This window comes from Oryx dammah, unplaced genomic scaffold (assembly GCF_014754425.2).
Source record: "Oryx dammah isolate SB20612 unplaced genomic scaffold, SCBI_Odam_1.1 HiC_scaffold_25, whole genome shotgun sequence".
Classification (NCBI taxonomy): Eukaryota; Metazoa; Chordata; class Mammalia; order Artiodactyla; family Bovidae; genus Oryx; species Oryx dammah.
Window position 1 is genome coordinate 11799317 of NW_024070209.1, and position 24669 is coordinate 11823985.

The window sequence follows — 24669 nt, forward strand, 5'->3', positions numbered from 1 at the left end:
TTAATATGTAGAAGATCTCATCTGATAGGGTCCAGTCATTTTCATCAATGGTTGTTCTGTAAGTAGCTGTAATTTTGGTGTGTCATTAGAGGAGCCGAGCCCAGGATCTTTTAATTCTGCCATCTTGGCCAATATCTTGTGCATTTTTTATGTTAGCCTCTCTGTATTCTTTAAAGTGTGTTTCTATTACATAGCATAGATTTAGTCTTTCTTTAAAATTTTTTTTTTTTGTAAATCCATTTTGACAGTATCTGTCTTTTACATAGTATTGTTAGTCCATTTGCATTTATCATAAATCCTCAAATGGCTGCATTTAAATTGTGTGTTTCTTCTTTATTTGTTGTAGCTGTTCTTTATTCATTTGGTCCTCCTTTCTCCTTTTGGGTTCATTCAGCATTTTTTAGAAATCTGTTTCATCTTCTCATGGAGCTTTTTGCTTTAGTCTTAATTTTTAGTTATATACCAATTTTTTATTGGGCTTCTTTGGTGGCTCAGATGGTAAAGAATCCACCTGCAATCCGGGAGACCTGGGTATGATCCCTGGGTTGGGAAGATCTCCTGGAGAAGGGAATGCCTACCCACTCCAGTATTCTGACCTGGAAAATCCCATGGACAGAGGAGCCTGGCAGGATACAGTCCATGGGGTCTTCTTTTAATAGCAGTAATTTTCTTATTAGGCAGTCTAAAATTTTAATATGTATGTTTCACTATTTGTAGCATATCCATATAGTGTGTGTGTGTGTGTGTGTGTGTGCGCGCGCGCGCGCGTGCGTGCGCGGGCGCTCAGTCACTTAGTCATGTACAACTCTTTGAGACCCCATGGACTGTATGTAGCCTGCCAAGCTCCTCTGTCCATGGGATTTTTCAGGCAAGAACACTGGAGTGGATTGCCATTTCCTTCTCCAGGGGATCTTCTGGCCCCAGGGATTGAACCTGTATCTTTTGAGTTTCCTGCATTGACAGGGAGGTTCTTTACCATTGTGCCACTTGGGAAGCCTATATAGTACTAGTAAACAATTTTTATACAACAGTATTATTCCACTTACCCGCATTCTCTTTTTTGTGCTATTGTTATATATTGTATGTTATTCCTACATATTTTATAAATCCCTTAATATGGTATTACCACATTTTGTTTAAATTCAAAATCCTTTAAATACATTTTGCAAGAAGTCTTTTATATTTATCCACCTATTTAAACTGTTTGGTGCTCTTTTTTTCCTCCTTCATAACTGGTTCTCCATGAAGGATCATTTTTCTTCAGCCTGAAGAACTTATTTTATATTTATTATTGTGTAGGCTTTCTGGCAATAGTTTCAGCTTTTACTTGTCTAAGTATGCATTTATTGCACCTTCATTTAAAAGGATATTTTTCACTAGATATAAAATTCTAGATTATTTAGTTTTTTGTCTTTCCCATAACTTTAATAATATTATTTCATTATCTTCTGCTTGTATTGTTTTTGATGAGAAACCAGCTGTGAATATCATACAATATCACTTATACATGGAATCTCAAAAATGGTACACAGAAACTTATTTGCAAAGCAGAAATAGAGTCACACATGTAGAGAACGAGCTTATGGTTATGGGTTGGGGGGAGGGAGTGGGATAAACTGGGAGTTAGAGATTGACATATATATATACTACTATGTGGGCTTGCCAGATGGCACAGTGTTAAAGAATCTGCCTGCCAGTGCAGGAGTTCTAGGTTTGATCCCTGGGTTGGGAAAATCTCCTGGACGAGGAAATGGTAACCCACTCCAGTATTCTTACCAGAAAAATCCTATGGTCAGAGGAGCCCGGTGGGCTACAGTCCATGGGGTCACAAACAGTTGGACACAGTTGAGTGTGTGCACACTTACTGGTCCTTGCACACATACACACATTGCCATGTATATGATAGATAACTAATGAGAACCTACTGTGTAACACAGGAAGCTCTACTCCTATATGGTGACTTAAATGGGAAAGAAATCTAAAAAAGAGTGGATATATGTATATGCATAACTGATTCGCTTTGCTGAACAGCAGAAACTAACACAACATTGTAAAGCATCAATATTCCAGTAAAAATGAACTGAAAACAATCAGCTGTATTTCAGTTACTCCTCCCCTGAATGCAGTGTGAATTGGTTTTCTAGTTGCTGTTAATATTTTTTGTTCTTGTTGTTGTTGAGTTTGTGCAGTGTTCAGGACAGGATTTTGGGGTATGTGTGTCAGTTTTTTCATTCTTGGGGTTTACTGAGCTTCTTGGACCTTGGTTTGGATTTTTCCTGTTTTGAATTTTGGGAAGCTCTTATATTTGATCTCTTCAAATATTTTTTCTGCTTCATAATTTGTCTCTTTTCTTTTGGGAATCTAGTTATGCTTTTGTTAGATTTTGATCATTTGTCTCTGATACTTTTTTTTCTCCTTTGATAGTTTGATTTCATTAATGCTGTCTTTTCTTTCATCTGTCTCCTTTTAAGACCATCCAGTACATTCCTCATTTCAGATACCTTATTTTTCAACACTGAAATTTCTGTCTGATTCTTTTTAGAGTTCTCATTGCTGAATTTCTTCTAGTCTTCTAAATTCTTATATATAGTACTTATTTTACTGTTTTTGTCTGCTAATTTGGACAATTAGCTCATCTGTGAATCTTCTATTACTGTTAATTTTTTGATGTATAAGTTGCTTTTTCCCCCTTTTATTACATGTCTTCTCATAATTTCTGATTTTCTGCTTTTTTAGTAGGGCTCTAGGATGTAAGAAATGTGAAGCTCTAGATTTCCCTGTGTTTTCCGGTACCATCCTTGTCTTCCCACATGTTGCTTAAAGTGAAAGTGAAGTCGCTCAGTCATGTCTGACTCTTTGACCCCATGGACTGTAGCCTACCAGGCTCCTCTGTCCATGGGATTCTCCATGTAATAGTACTGGAGTGGATTGCCATTCCCTTCTCCACGGGATCTTCCCGACCTGGGGATTGAACCTGGGTCTCCCGCATTGTAGACAGGCGCTTTACCGTCTGAGCCACCAGGGAAGTCCCACATGTTGCTTACTCAGTTAATATAACTCTGTGAGCAGAGGTGGGGTGAAGTGGTAACTGGATGGTGAGGATTATGAGCTTTGTGTTTGGAACATTTCTAGATTCTAATCTTTCACATCACCCTAAGTGTTAATATTAAAAATTTGAGTATTTTCTCCTTATTGCAAAATGTTGCTCTAGGCTTATTTCTCTTCTCATCTGTGACCCAGACTTGACAACTTTCCCTACTGAGGATAATGGATGCTATTCTTTGCTAATCTGGAGAAAGGCTTGTCTCTTTCTGGTACTTTGTTCATTTAGATGTTTTTCATTTGTATCTCCTGTATGTTTTTAAAGAAAAAACTATATGTTAACTTTTTGGTGTGTATTTTCACTGTTATTATTGATATGGTAAAGGCAATAGTCTTTTGTGGCCTTCTGTAGCACAAGATTGGAGAAAGCAATGGCATCCCACTCCAGTACTCTTGCCTGGAGAATCCCATGGGTGGAGGAGCCTGGTAGGCTGCAGTCCATGGGGTCGCTAAGAGTCGGACATGACTGAGCAACTTCACTTTCACTTTTCACTTTCATGCATTGGAGGAGGAAATGGCAACCCAGTCCATTGTTCTTGCCTGGAGAATTCCAGGGATGGGGGAGCCTGGTGGGCTGCTGTCTATGGGGTCGCACAGAGTCGGACACGACTGAAGCGACTTAGCAGCAGCAGCATAGCACAAGATTGAATTGAAGGATTCAATCAAAAAGGATTGAAGAATCTTTTTTCTTCTTTGAATTTAGTTTTTAAAAATTTCTTTCAGATTTTATATCCCTTTTAAAACAGTAATGTGGCGGGGAAGGTAGCCCCAAATCTCATGGTTAATGTGTGAGTGTGTCTGTATATATGTCTCTTTATGTATGTGTTAGTTGCTCAGTTATGTTTGACTCTTTGAGACCCCATTCACTGTAGCCCACCAGGCTTCTCTGTCCATGGAATTCTCCAGGCAAGAATACTGGAGTGGGTAGCCATTCCCTTCTCCAGGGATCTTCCTGACACCCAGAGATTGAACCTGGGTCTCCTGCATTGCAGGCAGGTTCTTTACCAACTGAGCCACAAGGGAAGCCCCTGTATGTCTATGTATATATAATAAAAAAAGAAATTGTAAAGACTCTTTGGTTCAATAATGATTTTGAACATAAGTGACTGTTTTGGAGAGAAATAAGGCTGGGTTTCATAATAACTAAACCATTAAACTAAGTAATACAAAAGTGTTACTCAGTGATTTCTAATGAATAAAAATTCATTGCTCAAATGAAACTGTTTAGTGATCTCTAAGACCAAAGATCTTTTCACTCCTTACAAAAAGGACTTTCTGGAATTTTTTTTTTTTTCTCCTAGGAACTGGTATTATCAAAGTCATATTCAATGTCAACAAGATGCCACAACTACACAAAAAAACTTGCACACATTGTAATCTCAATGCAGTCAAATGGAACCCCAGTCATTAAAAAAGTAATTCAAATTACTCCAAAGAGCAACTGAATTTTTTAAACATCTTTATACATCCAGCCAACAAATTAAAATGGTTAATAAGAAAAAATACAAATTCAGAGGTCTGGTATTAATGTTTTAAAAAGGCAACTGCTTAAGCATTTTTATTGATTTGAACATCAATCTTTCTGCCACTCAGCTTCATCCCATCATCATCTGGCAGGCTCTCTCAGCCACCTCTGGCAACTCAAACTTAATCACACCTCACCCCTTTGGCTTCCCATTCTCCATCTTGATGTCAGCGTACAGCATGTGGCTGCATTCATTGAACTTCACTTTTAGCATCTTCCATGTAAAATCAAATGGGAGATTTGTCACAAATATCTGGCATGCCTTCCTGGCCACCCCAGGGGCATGGCCTCCAGCTCCACCAAAGGAACCCGCGAAACTTCCCCCAAAGTTGCCAGGCTCCATCTCGATGGCATGGTCAAAGCTGACACTGCCACCGCCACCCATGGCCAGGCCTGTGAGCTCAATGTGGGCACCGTGTGCTTGATGGCAGGGCCCATGCGCTCCACACCAGAGCCCATGTGCTCAATGGTCTGGCCTACATGGTCAATGGGTGCAGCCATTTGCTCGAGGCCAAAGACCACGCTGGCACACCTGTGCTCCATGCCAGAGCTGATGCACTCTGTGATTTGGCCCATGTGCTCGAGGCCCAGGGGTTCCATTTACTTGATGCCAGAGCCCATGCGGTCCATGACCAGGACCATGCACTCAATCTCGGAGCCCACACAATCCATGCCATGGCCTAGGCCTGTGCCCATGCATTCCATGCTGCCTGCCCCGCAGCCCGCCCCCCCCACCCCTCCCCAGCCATGCGGTCAGTGTTGGGGCCCATACTCTTGATTCCAGGGACACTGCCTCCACCTCCACCATTTATTCTGCCCATGTTTATCCCAGATCCAAATCGACCCATGTTTTTCATACCACCACCAATGGGTCTTTCCATGCCTCCCATTTTATTTGTTCCAAATCCTATGCTTTCCATTCCCATTCATGCAGGTCCCAGGTTGCTCATTCCAATGCCTTTATTCAAATGGTTGGCATCAGTAGGCTGCCCTCCTGGTCCTGACCCCTTGCCAGTACCACCAAGTCCATGAGGAAGTTGTTGTGGATGCTCAGGACGGAAAATATCTCCCTTTGGTAAGGCCCTCTTATCCATTTTCCTGTGCATTGGTCTCAAACAGCAGCTAGCCACTAAACATAGATATAGGTTGCATGGCTTCAGTGGACTGTTCAAAAGTAACAGTGCCTATTCCATGACTTTTTCTGTCTTTATCCTCAAGAATGTCTGCTCCAACCACCACACCAGCCATACTAAAAACTTCTTTCAGTTTCTACCAGCCAACTTTATAATCCAGATTTGCTACAAATACTGTGATTCCCAGTCTTCCAGCCTTTTGCATTACTCTCCTGGCATGTTCACCATCATGATGTTCTTTGACTTTCAGTGGTCAGACTATGCTTGTTTAGAACTTCAGCAGCATTTTTCATGCTCTCTTCCATCTTGAATTCAACAACAGCACATCCCCTTGACTTTCCTTCAGTGTCCATTAAAAGCTCCACCTATGTTACCTCACCAACTTTTTCTTTAACCAGATCTTTATGTGAGTGCCATTTCACATCAAAAGGTATGTTTGTAATGAAGGCTCTGTATCTTTTAGTTGGATTGGCATATGGATCAAAGCGATTGCCTCTCTTTTTATGTTTTTCTCCTTCCTCTTCTCATTTTGAGCAGGTTGTTTTCCTTCACTTTTCGGGCCTGGAGCACCGTTGCCGCTTGGCACGCCGGGTGCGCCACTCTCCTCCTCCATTTTGGGCTCTGTTGCCGCCACCTTGGCTGGCGTTTCAACATACTGCCATTTTCTGCGCATCGGGGCTTTTGATTTTCTGGAATTTAATTACCTTTAATATCTAGAAATCTTGAAACTTTATTGTTTGTCCCTTATTCTCTGCTTTTTGCAACTATTTCCCTTTAACATCTTATTTGTGATGGTATTGACTAACTTATTAAGTTCTTCAGGGATTTAAATGTTCTTTAAAACTCTGGGCTTTTTGTATTAAATCTTAATGCTATTCTCTGAGATCCATGAAACAAGAAATCAGGGAGGTAATTTTTAGGATATTTTATTTTGTGTTTTTCGTTTATTTAGCACTGTTTGGTTCATTTACATGTTATTTTTGATGATAACGTTCCTTCATATTTATTAAGCATATATAAAACTGTCAATTTTTCCAAATAATATTCCCTTTGTTTTGGCTCAGTTTTGGTAATTTACTTGACCATACCCTAGAAAATCTTAAGTATAGGTCTATCTGGTATCTTTGAAAATTGGGTAAGTGTTAGATACGATCTGTCAGCTAGCAGGCTAGCTGTCTAACTATTGTAATGATGTTTTCTTAGATTGTCATATTGAATACTATCAAATATTTGGTTTATCATATGTTGGTTCATTTTTTAAACATACATTTCTCTCTTCACAAATGGACATTTTTCAGCTTTATGAGGTATAATTGATAAATAGAATTGTAGGATATTTAAAGTGTACAACATGATGACTTGATATACATATATAGTGAGAGTATTCCTTCCATCAAATTAATGAACATATCCATCACCTCACATATTTACTTCTTTGTTTTCTCCTGAGAGCATTTAAATTCTACTCCCCTAGCAGTTTCCGTTATACAGTGCAGTGTTATCAGCCACAATGATGTTATAAATTAGGTCCTCAGATCTTATTCGAATCAGCCACAATGATGTTATAAATTAGGTCCTCAGATCTTATTCGTCTTATAGCTGAAAGTTTGTACCCTTTCAACAACCCCTTCCTGTTTCTCCCACCCCCTCCCTGTAACCACTTTTCAACTCTGGTAACCACTTTTCTACTCTGTTTCCATATGTGTGTGTGTGTGTGTGTGTGTGTGTGTGTGTGTGTGTTTAATTACACATATAAGTGATACCAACACATGGGTTTTTGACTTATTATGTTTGAAGAATGTTAGAAAAATTAATTTATATATAAATTTTTATGAAGTTAGAAGAATTTATCATGTTATTAATTATCCAGTTGCAGTGTAAACCTCATTAAAAGGGAAGATTGATTTTTTTTTCTGTCTGTGGAATAGGGAATGACTGACTGGACTCTAGGATATAGTATACATTTTCAAGTATCCACTTAAAGACTTGGATTGAGCATTATAATGTATCTGTGAAAATAATTATTATGTCTTAGGAAAGAGTTTCTACATGAGTGGGTATAGTCATTATCTTCAATGGTTATGAGACATGAGACTGTCCTAATTATTTGGTGAAATAACTGGAGATTTAGAGTTAGATTTAGTGCATATCTAGAGGTATTTGGGGAATAGGTTTTTTTATATTGTAATTTGTGTTCACTCTCAATCTGAAAAATATTTAATTCTTGTTTTCTGATTCATTTCACTGGTGAGCTGTAGAGGGCGTTACATGAATAGTAAATATAGCTTTGTGTTTTCAGTTTTCATCTGAAGTCATTGTAAAAGGTGACTAGATTCTGAGTTGTTATTCACTTTCTTTGATAAGACATAAATATCAACATTATCTTCAGTGATAGTAGATTGAGATAAAAATATTTATGAAACTTAATTTAATTACCATGAATTTTTCATTAAAATAATATTTTTCATTAACTGTGTTTCATTTTTTCTGAGGGCTAAATGAAAAAAAAATGTGTTTAAAGGGATTTTGAGAACATATAAATAAAGCTTCTTAAGATATGTTTGCCTAGAATGGATTAGTTAATGAATCAGGCTTTTAATGTATGTGTGCTAGTCTAACCTTTTCTGAAATGCTACCTGAGTGATCCTTGCTATTTTAGAACAACAACAAGGTAAATAAAGGTTTGTTTTTTTTCCCCTTATTGCAGACATTTTGTGAACTTAAATTACAAAGAGTTTAGTTCTTTTTATCTCTGAGACGTTAATATAATTTAATGAGAACTAGTAAAAACTTACAAAATGCTTTACCTCTGGCCTAAGGAGCCAACTGTCTAATCAAAATAAGGATGGGAAGAGACTACTATATGGGACTGGAAGTTGTGAAGCCCAGCTTACTTTCTTTTCACAATGTAAACTAAGTGACATGCCTTCTTATCTTGGGGTTTTAGTGTTACTCTCTGTAAGCTGGAGATTCTTGAGTGCAACCTTTATAAGATAGTGTTTTGCTTTCAGATTTTATGAGATTCTTAAGGACATTAAGAGATGTTTATGTTCTTGTATACACCACTGAATAATTGAATACCTAGTGCTACCATTTTCTTTTTTTATGGTGTCAGTAATTGGGAAACAGAGTAAATGAATGAGTGATTCTAAAAAAGTAATTTGTGTAAAAGCTTATCTTTACAATATAGAAAGACTTTTTGCCTAGAATTTTAAAAATAATTTTTCTCATCCTTTGGTATAATACATGCCAGACTTGGAATTGCTGTTCAGTCACTAACTCATGTCCCACTCTTTGTGACCCCATGGACTGCAGCATGGCAGGTTTCCCTGTCCCTCATTATCTCCTGGAGTCTGCCCAAACTCATGTCCATTGAGTTGGTGATGCCATCTAACCATCTCATCCTCTGATGTCTTCTCTTTCCTTCAGTCTTTCCCATCATTAGGGTCTTTTCCAAAGAGTGGGCTCTTCACATCAGGTGGCCAGGACTTGGGATTAAAATACTTTTAATATAAGATAGCCTGATATGATCAGCAACAGGTGTTCTATTATTATGCAGATGAGAATATAGTTGTAATGATTATGTGTACAGCCATTATTGTTAGTTTGCCTTCAAATCTTACTTGTGCCACTCTCTGGAATTTGTAACCTCTGGTCACTTAAATAGCCTTTCTAAACTTTAAATTCCTCTTCTCTAAAGTGTGAATAACAAAAGTATCTATTAATACTTTATAGGGTTGTTTGTAGTTTAAATACAATTATCCAGTTTAAGTGTTTAGTATTATAATGCTTGGTTCATAAAGAGTATACATAAACATTATTATTATTATAGAATTCCTTTTTATAATTATTTTTCAGGCCAAAAAAGTTGCGATTTTCCTCATTTTAATGGTAAAGTGAAAATATTAAAGTATCTTTGAAGGACCTAAAACCTGAGTTTATTCACAGGTTTTTTTTGTAGTGAATTTAAGACCATGAATAATACTAACTCTCATGGGGAAATCTCCAGACATCTTTGAGATCTATTTCAATAACACTGACTTTAGGTTTTGTATTATACTTCCTCCTAAGGTGGTTAGAGTCAATAAATCATTTGGGGAATCTAGATTAGTGCTACAGAAACTTACATCAGCTCCAGTGACCAGGCACTAATAAATCTAAGATTTTTTTTCTGGCACAATTAATAATTCAGAAACTCTTGATGGAACAAATAAATGAAAAAAAAAATTTTTTTTTAACATATCAGGAAACCACTCTGGATATTAAGGGGGGAAAAATGTCCAGGACCGTGAAGGGAAAAATGTGAGTGGGGGAAATCCTTGAAAAGTTGTTAACTTGAGTAAGAGAAATACCAGTATCTCTGTGGTATTTCAGGAACAAAAAACATCTTTTGCAAAGGGCCTTGTGTTTGAGCCAAGTTATGAAGTGACCTTTGTGCCTGGCTGGCTCAACCTCAGATTTTCCTAGGGAGAGTTAGTCAGCATTGCTTCAGTGCTTGTCAATGGGCAACAGATCACTTATCAGTGGGAAGCAAGGAAATGATGGTTGAAGCAGGGAATGACTGTTATTTCTCACCAGCAGATAGGTACACATCACTTGCTGTAATGATTCAGCAGTTTAAAGTTGAATTGTGAGACTTTGTGAGTTACCACATGGGGAACACAGGACCCAGGAGGGTCAGCTGCATTGGAATACTTCTGGGATTGCTCTGTTCCCTTCTGCTTTGAATCACAATTGTAGGCTTTTTCTTCTTTTTCTCCTCACTCCTAACCCTACCCCCAAAGCTCCCTAATAACAGAGTATTATTCTAGCCAGCAGCAGGTAAAAAATTTTCAGTTGTAGTGGAAGTGTGAGGGGTGGGGGAGGGGGAGAAGCAAGGTGCTTCATGTATTTCATTGGTGTTTAAGATACTTCCATCTTTTAAAACTGACACAGTTCTGTTCCACCCTCACTGGCAGAAAAGAACAGGCCTCTTGTCTGGATCTTTTCCTTTTAATGATTTCCATGAAAAAGCTTTTACCCAGTCTCTGACATGACTGTCAGAACACACATTTAAATAAATGTGAGACTGCTTTAAAGGTTATTGATATTCCCTGGTGGAAAAGAAAGGGCTTGAAAAAAAAAAAAAAACCCATCTGTCCATACCACAGTTAACTCAGGCTGTTTATTATTATTTCCACTCTTGCTTTCTCCCCTTCTTCCTCCCTTCCTTCCTGTCTTTCTTTCCCCCATCTCTTTTTCTCCTTCTTGCTTTCCTCTTCTCTTTCCCCCTCTTTTTGCTCAAAGACTCAGTTTAAAGGCAGGTCATTTGTTTCACAAAATTCTTGTGTCACTATGTCTTAGAAGCTGTCATTTTTATACATTGATGTCTCTGATTAATTTAATCCATATTCAAAGATGTTGAATGGCAAGGAAGAATGCTGAATTCTAAGGCTGCTGTTTAGTTTCTATAGACTATTCCTTTTGCCTATAGGGTTCATTTCTGTTTGTATGTCTCAGACTTGTTAGCAGAAGTTAGTTATCTGTGATAAAAAGATGGTATATACAGCAGGAATTTATATGTAGTATTTATAATAAAAACACACTGGGCATTAAAAAAATATATTGGGCATTAAAAAAGCAAATTGGGTATGGATTTACTAAGAATTAGTGGGAATTAAAGTTCCTATCAGATTGCTGTACTATATAAACCAGTCTTTTATAGCAAATGGGTTCTCAAGTAACAACCAGATATTTGGTAAGATTTCAATTATTTGATAGGCATGAGAATATGGAGTTGTTAACATGGTTTGTCTGTTCTGTTTTGAGAGAATGTTCTAATTACTATTAACCACTGTGTTCACTGTTGTTCTCTTTTCCTCACATGAAGTATGATGGTTTTATTGAAGAAGCAAGAGATTCAGGTAGTAAATTTCATAAGAAAAAGCATTTATGGCTACTTATAAATAATTATCTCACAAGTCCTGATTAGTTTTTCTGTGGTGATTATTGTAAACTTCTTTTCATGGTACTCAGTCCCACAGCTTTGCCTCTGTTCTGTATTTCAGCAGATGATCCTTTATGTAGAAAGCAGACATGATTAGCTAGAGGTATAAAAGACATCTAGGCCATTTAGAATAACTGTCTCACATTTCTTTTTTGCTGCTTCAAATTTCCTCTGGGTCATCACCTCCCTTAGCTATTTCACAGAAAGAAGTGCATAACTTCCATAAGGCTAATAGCTACAGGCTTTTTGATCTTGGTTCTTCCTAATTTTTCTAAAACATTGTTTCTATAGAATATCTGTCTTTTTCTTACATTTTCAGTCCCATAGTTGGCCCTTTTGCCACCAACTTGGTCTTGTAAGTTATAATAGAGAAAAAGTTATTCTAGCTATGCTTCCCTCTTGAATGAAACTTTAGCTTTATAGTTCTTTTTTTTAAAACATGTATATAGTTTTTTATTTAAACTAAAATTTGTTTACAGTGTTGTGTTGGTTTCTGCCATACCACAGTGCAAATCAGCAATAATTATACATACACTGCCTCCCACCACCCCAGCTTTCCTCCCTTCCCCTCAGCCCACCCCTCCAGGTCATCACAGAGCACCAAACTGGGCTTCTTGTGCTCCACTTTCTCACCAGCAACTTCTCACCAGGTATCCATCTTACACTTTATAGTGTATATATGTTGATGCTACTTCCTCCATTTGTCCCCCTCTCTCCCTCCTCTGCTTTGTCAACAAGTCCATTCTCTATATCTGTGTCTCCAGTTCCTTGCAAACAGGTTCATTAGTACCATTTTTCTAGATTCCATGTATATGTGTTTATATACTACATTTCTTTTTCTAACTTACTTCACTCTGTATAAGAGGCTCTAGGTTCATCCACCTCACTAGAACTGACTCAAATGTGTTCCTTTTTGTGGCTGAGCAATATTCCTTTGTATATATGTACTATATCTTCTTTATTCATCTGTCAATGGACATCTAGATTGCTTCCATGTCTTTGCTATTGTAAACGGTGCTGCTGTGAACATTGGGGTACAGTGTCTTTTTCAGTTATGGTTTTCTCATGGTATATGCCCAGTAATAATGCTTGAGCAGTGATATTTTTAATGTTTTTCAATGAAATTCAGTATTTACTGAGGACTACCTACTGTGCTCAGCACAAAGATAACCAAGTTTTGGCCTCTGTCTTCTGAATGTTTGTGTATATTTTGCGTTGGTGAAGAGGAGTAGACCTAGTTATAATAATAAGTTGTAGATGCTTTAATAGATATATGTACTTAGTGCTGCAGGAGTTTATCCTGGCGTTCACAGTGTGTCCTCAACTTGGCTTTTCACTTTTCACAACACTCTAAATGTTGAATACTTAATGATTCTCCCAGTGGAGGATAAAAGAATTAATGCAGTTATACTGTGTCCTTTTTCTTTTCATCTAATTTATTCTTATCTTTTCTGTTTTGGAGTTCATGAGTTCTGGTTGTAATTAACTATTTTATGTGATATGAAGTTTTATAACGTATTATAATCTGCATGTAATTTAAAGCTTCTACTTTTTATAACAGTTTCATGTAGTCTTATGAATGTGAGGTAAATTATTTAGAGCCAGTTCAATTTTAAAAGAATTGGTGTTTCTACTAATCCTTTCATAGCCAACTTCCTCAGTCACAAGTACTTTATTTTGAATCAAGACTAGTTTAATTTCTAACTTCAAGTAGAGTTTTCAAGAAGGGTTCATAAAATGTGATATTTTCCCCATGGATCAAAAAAAAAAAAAAAGTGAATATATCCCCCTGAAAGTGAAAGGCTCTCAGTCGTGTCTGACTCTTTGTGATCCCATGGACTGTAGCCTGCCAAGCCCCTCAGTCCATGGAATTCTCCAGGCCAGAAGAATGGAGTGGGTAGTTGCTCCCTTCTCCAGGAGATCTTCTCAACCCAGGGACTGAACCCAGGTCTCCCTCATTGCAGGTGGATTCTTTACCAGCTGAGCTTCCAGGGAAGCCCATATATCCCCTTGATAATATGAGCAAATAGAATGTTCTCATATGCTGTTTCTCTCCCTAGTGCAATTTACCCTATTATTAATATCTTCCATTTGTGGAGCATTTGTTACAATTGATGAATCAGTATTGATTTTTTGAGACACAATTGTGTAAGTTTAAGGTGCATAGTGTGTGGACTTAATCCTTTTATAATATTATAGTATGATTACCACCATAGCTTTAACTAACACCTCTATTGTGTCCCATAATTATAATTTCTTTTTTTGTTGTACTGATAGCATTTAAGATCTAGTCTCTAAGCAGTTTTGAAGTCTATAATGCATTATTGTTGACCATAACCCCTGTGCTCTAGGATTTATTATCTACTGATTGCAAATTTGTACTCTTAAACAGTATCTCTCCATTTCTTCTACTGCCAGCCCCTGGTAACCACCATTTTATTCTCTGGTTTTAAGAATTTAGCTTTTTTAGATTCCATATATAAGTAATATCATACAATATTTGTCTTTTTCTAACTTACCTTGCTTAGCAGTAAGGTTCTCAAAGTTCATCCATGTCATTGTTAATAGCAGAGTTTATCCAAAGGAAAGGAAAACAAGATATCAAGAAGGTGATTGTACTCCCATGTTTCTTGCAGCATTTATTCACAGTAGCCAAGATATGAAAATAACATAAGTGTCTGTCAGTGGATGAATGGATAAAGAAGATATGATGTGTTTGTATATGTGTGTGTGTATAAATAAAAAAGGAATATTATTCAGTCATGAGAAAGACGGAGATCCTACCATTTGTGACAATATCCACTTCAGTATTCTTCCCTGGAGAATCCCATGGACAGAGGAGCCTGGCAGACTACAGTCCGTAGGGTCGCTAAGAGTCAGACATGACTGAAACAACTTAACACACACAATGGTATATTATTGTTAACTGGGTTTATACTTTAAATTAGGGCTTATTGTTTGTTCTGTACAGTTCTGCAAGTTTGAGTCATGCATTATGTCATGTATCCATCATTGTAAAATTGAGCCAAATAGTTTCACCATGCTAAAAATTTCCTGTGCTTCACAACTATTTATTCCTTCCTCCAACCCCAAGTCTCTGCAACCACTAATCTTTTTATTGCCTCCATGGTCTAGTTTTTCACCTAGACTATCATATAATTAGAATTATATGATATGTAGCCTTTCAGACTGACTTTTTTCACTTGGCAGTATGCTTTTAAGGTTCCTCTGGGTCTTTTTATGGTATGATAGTTCATTTCTTTTGATTTCAAAAGAAATATTTCATTGTATGTATGTGCCACAGCCTCTTTATCCTTTTACTTATTGAAAGACATCTTGGTTGCTTCCAAGTTTGGGCAGTTATGAATATAGCTGCTATAAACATTTGTACCTATGTAAATTTTAAACTCTTCTGGATAAATACCTAGTAGTATACTTGGTAAGTGCATATAGAAAAAGTATATTTAGCTTTGTAATAAACCACTAAACTGTCTTCCAGAGTGGCTATGTTATTTTATATTCTCATTAGCAATAAATGAGAGATCCGATTGCTCCACATCCTCACCAGCATTTGGTATAGTTAAGGTCCCCCCCCCCTTTTTTTGGTTACAACAGGTCCGTAGTAGTATCTTGTTTTATTTAGCAGTTCTCTAATAAAAGATGATGTTGAGCAACCTTTCATATGCTTAGTTGTTATCTGTATATTTTCTTTGATGAGGTGTCTATTCAGAACATTTGCTCATTTTTAAATTAAATTGTTTTTGTAATTGAGTCTTAAGAGTTCTTTATATATTTTGTATACCAGTTCTTTTATTAGATATGTGTTCTCAAAAGTTTTCTCCTAATCTATGAGTTATCTTTTTACTCTCTAGCAGGGCCTTTCACAGAGAAGATGTTTTTAATTTTAATGAATTCCAGCTTGCTAATTTTGCTGTCATGGATCATGCTTTTGGTATTGTTATCTAAAAAGTTATCACCAAGCCCAAAGTCACCTGGATTTTTCTCTATCATGTAATAGTTTTACATTTTTGCATTTTATATTTAGATCGACGACACATTTTTTTTTTTCGGTGAATGGTACTCAAGTTTATGTCTATATTAATTCTTTTGCATGTGAATATCCAGTAGTTCTAGCACCATTTGTTGAAATGACTATTTATTTTCTTTGAATTGCCTTTGTTTTATTGTCAAAGATCATTTGACTGTATTTATCTGGGCCTCTTTCTAGAATTTGCATTCTATCCTATTGATCTGTCTGTTCTTTTGCTCCTCAGTTCAGTTCGGTTCAGTCGCTCAGTCATGTCCGACTCTTTGAGACCCCCTGAATTGCAGCACGCCAGGCCTCCCTGTCCATCACCAACTCCCGGAGTTCACTCAGACTCACCTCCATCGAGTGTGTGATGCCATCCAGCCATCTCATCCTCTGTCATCCCCTTCTTCTCCTGCCCCCAATCCCTCCCAGCGTCAGAGTCTTTTCCAATGAGTCAACTCTTCACATGAGGTGGCCAAAGTACTGGAGTTTCAGCTTTAGCATCATTCCTTCCAAAGAACACCCAGGACTGATCTCCTTTAAAATGGACTGGTTGGATCTCCTTGCAGTCCAAGGGACCCTCAAGAGACTTCTCCAACACCACAGTTCAAAAGCATCAATTCTTCAGCACTCAGCTTTCTTCACACTCCAACTCTCACATCCATACATGACCACTGGAAAAACCATAGCCTTGACTAGACGGACCTTTGTTGGCAAAGTAATGTCTTTGCTTTTGAATATGCTATCTAGGTTGGTCATAACTTTCCTTCCAAGGAGTAAGCGTCTTTTAATTTCATGGCTGCAGTCACCATCTGCAGTGATTTTGGAGCCCCCCAAAATAAAGTCAGCCACTGTTTCCACTGTTTCTCCATCTATTTCCCATGAAATGATGGGACCAGATGCCATGATCCTGTAATTATTACAATATCTTTATCCTAAGTCATAAAGTTGGATACTATGAATCCTCTTACACCTTTCTTTGTCTTCAGTATTATAATGACTACTTTGTATCTTTTGCCTTTCCATAAATTTTAGAACCAGTTTTGTGATATCCACAAAATAATTTGCTGAGATTTTTTTTATTGGTGTTATATTGAATCTGTAGAACAAATTGTGAAGATTTCTTAACATCATTGACTCTTCCTATCAGTGAACATGGACTATATCTCCATTTATTTCGATCTTCTTTGCAGGCAGATTCTTTACCAACTGAGCTATCAGGGAAGCTATCATCTTGCATCATAGTCTTGTCATTTCCTTTTATAGGTATTATACAGTGAGATTTATACCTAAGTTTTTCCTTTGGGTGCTAATGTAGGTAGCGTTGTGTTTTAAATTTCTAATCCCAATTGTTCACGTCAAGAATTTAATGAAGCAGTTAACTTTTGTATATTCATCTCTATCATGCAACTTTTTTGTAATCACTTATTAGTTTTAGGAGGTTCTTTGTTGTTGGTTGTTGATTTTTTGGAAGTTTTTACATAGACAATCATGTCGTCTTCAAACAATGACAGTTTTATTTCTTCATTCTTAATTTTTATTCACTTTATTTCCTTTTCTTGCCATATTGCATTAGGCAGGTCTTCCCATATAATGCTGAATAAGAGGGAACATGCTTGCTTGATTCTTGATCTTAGGAGGAAAGCATGTAGTTTCTCAACATTAAGTATAATGCACTATAGAAGTTTTTAATAGGTGTTCTTCTTTAAGTCTAGGAAGTAAGTTTTTAAGTAATACCTTCTTTATCCTTGATACTTTCCCTTATTCTGTGGTCAGCTTAATCTAACATATATAGTTACTTCATTTTTCTTTGAATTAGTGGTAGTGTGGTCTTTCTCCATTTCTTTACTTTTTCAACTTGTGACTTTATGTTTAAAGTGGGTTTCTTATAGGTAACATATAGTTGGGTCTTGTTTTTTCATCCAGTCTTTTGGTCTTTGTATTTTAGTTGGTATATTAACATTCACATTTAAAATAATTATTGACCCAGATGGCTTAATATCTACCATGTTCATGATTTTTCAATTTATTGCATTTGTTCTTTGTCTCTTTCGTAAAAAGCCTCTCTAATTCTGCCTTCTATAGTTTTGAATATTTTATAATTCAATTTTCTCTTTTTTTTAGCAAATAATTATATTTTCTCTAAGTTTTTTTGCTGGTTGCTCTACCATTTGCAATACACATTTATAATAAATCAAATCCACTTTCAAATAGAACTTCACAGGTTAGGCAAATATCTTAAAAGAGAGTATTCCAGGTCCTCCTTCTATCCCATATATTATCATTGCTTTTGTATATTTCCCTTAACCATAAATTGTGATAATGCATACACTTAGCTATTTTTAAAATTAAAAAAAAAATTTTTTTAATTGAGGTTAAATTCAGATTACATAGAATTAACCGTTTTAAAGTGAATGATTTAGTGGTATTTAGTACATTTACAATGTTGTGCAATCACCATCTCTATTTACTTCTAAAACGTTTCCATTATCCCAAAAAGAATCCGTACTCATTTTTTCCACGTTTCACTCTTTTTCTAGCAGATATGTTGTGTCATATACTAGGAACTAGGGAAAACAGGATTTTAATGTGAGTGTTTATATGTATCATAGGAGTTGCTGCTGCTGCTAAGTTGCTTCAGTTCTGTCTGACTCTGTGCGACCCCTTAGACAGCAGCCCACCAGGCTCCCTGTCCCTGGGATTCTCCAGGCAAGAACACTGGAGTGGGTTGCCATTTCCTTCTCCAATGCATGAAAGTGAAAAGTGAAAGTGAAGTCGCTCAGTCGTGTCCGACTCTTACTTAGCGACCCCTTGGACTGTAGCCCACCAGGTTCCTCCATCCATGGGATTTTCCAGTCAGGAGTACTGGAGTGGGGTGCCATTGTCTTCTCCGATCATAGGAATTAGGCTGTATTTAATGTTTGCTTTAACTGTAGTTGTCAGAGGCTCAAATTTTTTGTTTTGCTTTTGTTTGACCTTTCATCTTTGGGTTTCCCTAGTTGCTCCTTTTAAAATAGTCTTTTTCTTGTAACTCTCTCAGCTGTAATTCACTGTAATTACACTGGAACCCTGTTGATATGGTGGTAAAGTATTGGGGAATGGAAGTAGTCTATAGTCTTAAGATTATATCTCCATTTTTTGTTTTGTTTTAGATTGGACAAAATCTCAGAGCTGTGACTTTCAAAGTTTCTTAACTTTTCTTTTTTAATAGTCTTCTGTGATAAAGAAGGCTAGAGGGTCATGTTTCAAAACGATTGCTTTTCCTTTTCCCTTGTAAGTATAAGGGAAATTTTCTTGATTGTTCTTGATGAGAATCTTGTTAAGCTTCTGGAGGTGAAATTCATGGATGTGTAAGGAATCTTCTATCACTGGAGGAGGAGTCTATCAGGAGTCTATCAGGAGTTTCAATTTTCAGGCTATCTCAGACCCAGCCTCTAGGAATTCAATGTATCATTTAAGTTTTCCTACCAGTTACTGGGTTGGCTTTAGGCACTTCTGTTTCTGATAAGCTGTGATTCTCTGTGTCTGCTTCTTTAATTTTTAGATAACAGTCTGCCTTTTGACCTCAGTTCTCTAATGGATTTAGAAGAGTTGGTTTGCTTTCTTTTTTTCAGTTTTTTTCTTCTTTTGAGAACAGGAATGACAACTTCAAGCTCTTTGCTCTTTGGAGCTGCAATTGGAAGTCTGTTGCATTTTAACTTTTTATATTATCTTTGGAACAAGTCCTTCCTTCACTTTCTTTCTTAACCCCTCCCCTCTATATTTTGACATCTTTTGCTATTGAGAAGAAGCACAAGATCTACTTGACTTTTCTTTTTTTTCTCTTTTATGATGCAGTGTGCTTCTTTTGACTTGATGATGATGAGATCTTTAGACTTAGGCTTTTGAAATTTTAGGCTATATCTTGATATTGATTATTTTGGAGGAATATGGTAGTTTTCTTTGATAGAGAAATTTGAAAATATTTCATCCTTCAACATTTTTTAATTCTACTTGTTCTTTCTCTTAGTCTGAAAGCATTTCATTGTTACTTCTTCATATGTATCATCATTTCACTAATTGTTTCATATCTTTGTCACTTATTGTATGTATATGTATTTTTTCTTTAATTGATGTCAGCTCTCTGCTTTTTTGTGCCTAACTTGTACTGCTTCTGGCTTCTAATATGCTTTCAATTATGTAACAGTATAATATTTTATTCAATTTCTTCTACTAACTTTCATCACTCTTAAAAAAAAGGTACTCTTTTGACATTTTCCTTTTTTAGCATGTTGTTTCTTTTCTTTGATCACTTGTTTTATAGTACTTATGTTTTCTTAATTTCTGTTTGACTTTTGCTACATCAAATTATTTTTTGAAAATTTTTTCTTTTAACTATTATTTTTACTTTAAAAATTATATTATTAGCCCATCCTTTGATTTTATGTCTTTCCTTTTTTTTTTCTCCACACATGTTTTTTCCACTTACTATCTTTGAGTTGAAGTGTTTATTTCTAGAACTGTAATTTTCCAAAAAATATTGTGAATAGGGTCTCTCTGACTTATTTCTTTCTTTAACTATATACTATTGAAATCATCCTTTTGAACTTGAGCTACAGAATTCAAAACTGTTTTCAATACTACTCTTGTGGTTTGGGGTTCTTATTAAGTAAAATAAAGGTTACTGAACACATGCACTCTTGATTGCTTAAAACAATCAATATGATAACTGAGATGAGTACTAACTGACTGGCAGGATATGCTGGACAAAGGGATAATTCATCCTGGGCAGAAAGCAGGATAGTGAGAGATTTAATAATGCTACTCAGAATGGCATGCAGTTTAAAACTTATGGATTGTTTATTTCTGGAATTTTACACTTAGTATTTTTAGACCTTGTTTCAGTGCAGGTAATGAAACCATTGTTCACTTAGGAAGGCTTTCTAAGTGAACAGTGCAAAGAAATAAGGAAAACAATAGAATGGGAAAGGTTGGAGATCTCTCCAAGAAAATTACAGATGCCAAGGGAATATATCATGCCAAGATGGGCACAGTAAAGGACAGAAATGGTATGGACCTAACAGAAGCAGAAGATACTAAGAAGAGATGGTAAGAATACACAGAAGAGCTATACAAAAAAGGATCTTAATGACCCTGAGAATGACGATGGTGTGATCACTCACCTAGAGCCAGCATCCTGGAGTGCGAAGTCAAGTGGGCCTTAGCAAGCTTCACTATGAACAAAGCTAGTAGAGGTGATGGAATTCCAGCTGAACTATTTCAAATCCTAAAAGATGATGCTGTTAAAGTGCTGCATTCATTATGCCAGCAAATTTGGAAAATTCATTAGGCCACAGAACTGGAAAAGGTCAGTTTTCATTCCAATCCCAAAAGAAGGGCAGTGCCAAAAAATGTTCAAACTACTACACAATTGCACTTATTTCATATGTTAGCAAGGTCATGCTCAAAATCCTCCAAGCTAGGCTTCAACAGTACGTGCACCGTGAACTTCCAGGTGTACAAGCTGGATTTAGAAAAGGCAGAGGAACCAGAGATCAAATTGCCAACATCCACTGGATCATAGAAAAAGCAAAAGAATTCAAGAAAAGCATCTACTTGTGCTTCATTGACTATGTTAAAACCTTTGACTGTGTGGATCGCAACAAACTGTGCAAAATTTTTCAAGAGATGGGAATACCAGACCGCCTTAACTGCCTCTTGAGAAATCTGTATGCAGGTCAAGAAGCAACAGTTAGAACCATGTTGAAGTTTGACAGAAAACAACAAAATTCTGTAAAGCAATTATCCTTCAATTAAAAAAAAAAAAAAAAGAAGGAACAGAACTGGACATGGAAAAATAGACTGGTTCCAAATTGGGAAAGGAGTACGTCAAGGCTGTATATTATCACCCTGCTTATTTAACTTATATGCAGAGTACATCATGCAAAATGCCAGACTGGATGAAGGACAATCTGGAATCAAGATTACCCGAAGAAATATCAATAACCTCAGATATGCAAATGATACTACTCTTATGGCAGAAAGCAAAGAGGAACTAAAGAACCTCTTGACAAAGGTGAAAGAGGAGAGTAAAAAAGCTGGCTTAAAACTCAACACTCAGAAAACTAAGATCATGGCATCTGGCCCTAGTCTTTCATGGCAGATAATGGGAAAACAATGGAAATAGTGACAGACTTTATTTTTGTGGGCTCCAAAATCACTGCAGATGGGGACTGTAGTCATGAAATTAAAGGACACTTACTCCTTGGAAGAAAAGCTATGAGAAACCTAGACAGCGTATTCAAAAGCAGAGACATAACTTTGTTGACAAAGGTCCATATAGTCAAAGCTTGGTTTTTCCAGTAGTCATGTATGGATGTGAGAGTTTGACCATAAAGAAGGCTGAATGCCAAAGAATTGATGCTTTCGAGAATGGTGCTGAAGAAGACTGTTGAGAGTCCCTAGGACTGCACAGAGATCAAACCAGTCAATCGTAAAGATAATTAACCCTGAATATTCACAGGAAGGACTGAAATGAAGCAGAAATGCCAGTACTTTGGTCACCTGCTGGGAAGAGCTGACTTTTTGGAAAAGACCCTGATACAGGGAAAGATAGAATGTAGGAGTAGAAGGGGACAACAGAGGTGAAGATGGTTGGATGACATCACTGACTCAATGGACATTTGTTTGAGCAAACTCCAGGATGAAGGACAGGGAAGGTTGGCATGGTGCAGTCCATGGGGTTGCAAAGAGTTGGGCACACTGTGCCACTGAACAACAGCTATAAATGAAACCATGGAAAGTGAAATGCAGTTACAGCGGGGACTCTTGGCAACACTTTCCTGAGTTCTGTGAGCCAATCTAGCAAATTTTGGAACCTGAAGATGGAATCATGGGAACTCCTGATTTGTGGCCAAATTGGACAGAAGTATGGGTTTGCTGGGCACCCCGTATTTGTGGCTGGCATCTGAAGTGATGGCAGTTGTGTGAGACTGAGACCTTAAACCTGTGAAGTCTGATACTAACTTCAGGTAGTTAGTGTCAAAACTGAGATGAGTCATAGGACACCCACTCCAACTCGAGAATTGGAGAACTAGTTGGTGTGCAGAAAAAAGTCATACATTTGATGTCAGACCAGTTGTGAGGAAAAACAGATCTTGGCCTCAAATTGCATTCCTAAGAGAAACCCCGTTTGGTTATGAAGTATTAGCATCACACACAAGACACACACACTTTTATTGTTTGATTGAGTTTGCTGTTAGTGTTACATGTTTATATGTCTGTTTTCCCAAGGGATGTATAGCTGTAGTTTTCTATAATAGTTTTTGTTTGTGTTTGGCGTCAGGATAATACTGACCTCTCAAAGTTAGGTTGGATATATTCAGTTCTCTTCTATTTTCTGGAAGCATTGTGTGATATCTAGATAGATATAGATACACATATACAATATAGATGTTTGATTGAATTTAATAGTAAATTTTGCTTTCAGTTTTATTTGTTGGAAGATTTTTTTCTACAAACCATTTCTTTAATATTAATAGATATAGGACTATTCAGGCCATTTCTTTCTTCTTGGTGAGTGTTAGTGGTTTTTGAATTTTTCCATTTTGTCTAAGTTGTTGAGTATCTGGGCACAGAGTTGTTCACAATATTGTGTAATCTTTTGAATGCCTGTTAGATCCGTAGTGAAGTCCTGCTCTTGCATCTTTAAAGTCTGTAGTCTAATGATGATAACTTTTAGAACTCGATTATATTTTCTTCATCTGTCTTTTTGTTCTCTGTTATTTTTTATTCATGTAGTCTCATCTCCTTATGTGCTTGTTCATTTTTGATTGTGTGCAGGGCATTGAGTTTTTAAATTATTTGTAGGAACAGTTTAAAATGTAGGATGATGATATCCTTCCTTAGAGAGGAGTCATGTTTGCTTTTATCAGACACTTTGTTGTTCAGTTGCTCAGTCTTATCCATCTCTTTGCAACCCCATGGACTGCAGCATGTCAGGCTTCCCTGTCCTTCACCATCTCACAGAGTTTGCTCAGACTTATGTCCATTGAGTCACTGATGTCATTCCAGCCATCTCATCCTCTGTCATCCCCTTTTCCTCCTTTCCCAGCATCAGGGTCTTTTCTAATGAGTCAGTTCTTTGCATCAGGTCGCCAAAATATTGGAACTTTAGCTTCAGCATCAGTCCTTCCAATAAATATTCAGGACTGATTTCCTTTAGGATTGACTGGTTTGATCTCCCTGCAGTCCAAGGGACTCTCAAGAGTCTTCTCCAACATCACAGTTCAAAAGTATCAATTCTTCAGTGTTCAACTTTCTTTATAGCCCTGCTCTCACATCCATACATGACTATTGGCATAGCTTTGACTAGATGGACCTTTGTTGGCAAAGTAATGTCTCTGATTTTTAATATGCTGTCTAGGTTTGTTATAGTTTTTCTTCGAAGGAGCAAGCCTCTTTTAATTTCATGGCTGCAGTCACTGTCCACAGTGATTTTAGAGCCCAAGAGAATAAAATCTGTCACTGTTTCCGTTGTTTCACCATCTATTTGCCATGAAGTGATGAGACCAGATGCCACAATCTTAGTTTTTTAAATGTTGAATTTTAAGCCAGCTTTTTCATTCTCCTCTTTCTGTCTTCTATCAGACACTGGGCGGAGGAGCCTGGTAGGCTGCAGTCCATGGGGTCGCTAAGAGTCGGACACGACTGAGTAACTTCACTTTGACTTTTCACTTTCATGCGTTGGAGAAGGAAATGGCAAACCCACTCCAGTGTTCTCGCCTGGAGAATCCCAGGGACGGGGGAGCCTGGTGGGCTGCCGTCTATGGGGTCACACAGAGTGGGACACGACTGAAGTGACTTAGCAGCAGCAGTAGACAGTATTATTCTAAGTTATTGGTTGACAAGTAGC

At 37.0% G+C, this 24669-nt stretch overlaps 1 protein-coding gene across 1 annotated transcript in view; it reads left to right on the forward strand.

The window, feature by feature from the left end:
- Positions 1–24669, forward strand: part of EXOC6B (exocyst complex component 6B) — a 697089-nt gene that overhangs the window by 247858 nt on the left and 424562 nt on the right. The gene's annotated exons all lie outside the window — the stretch shown is intronic.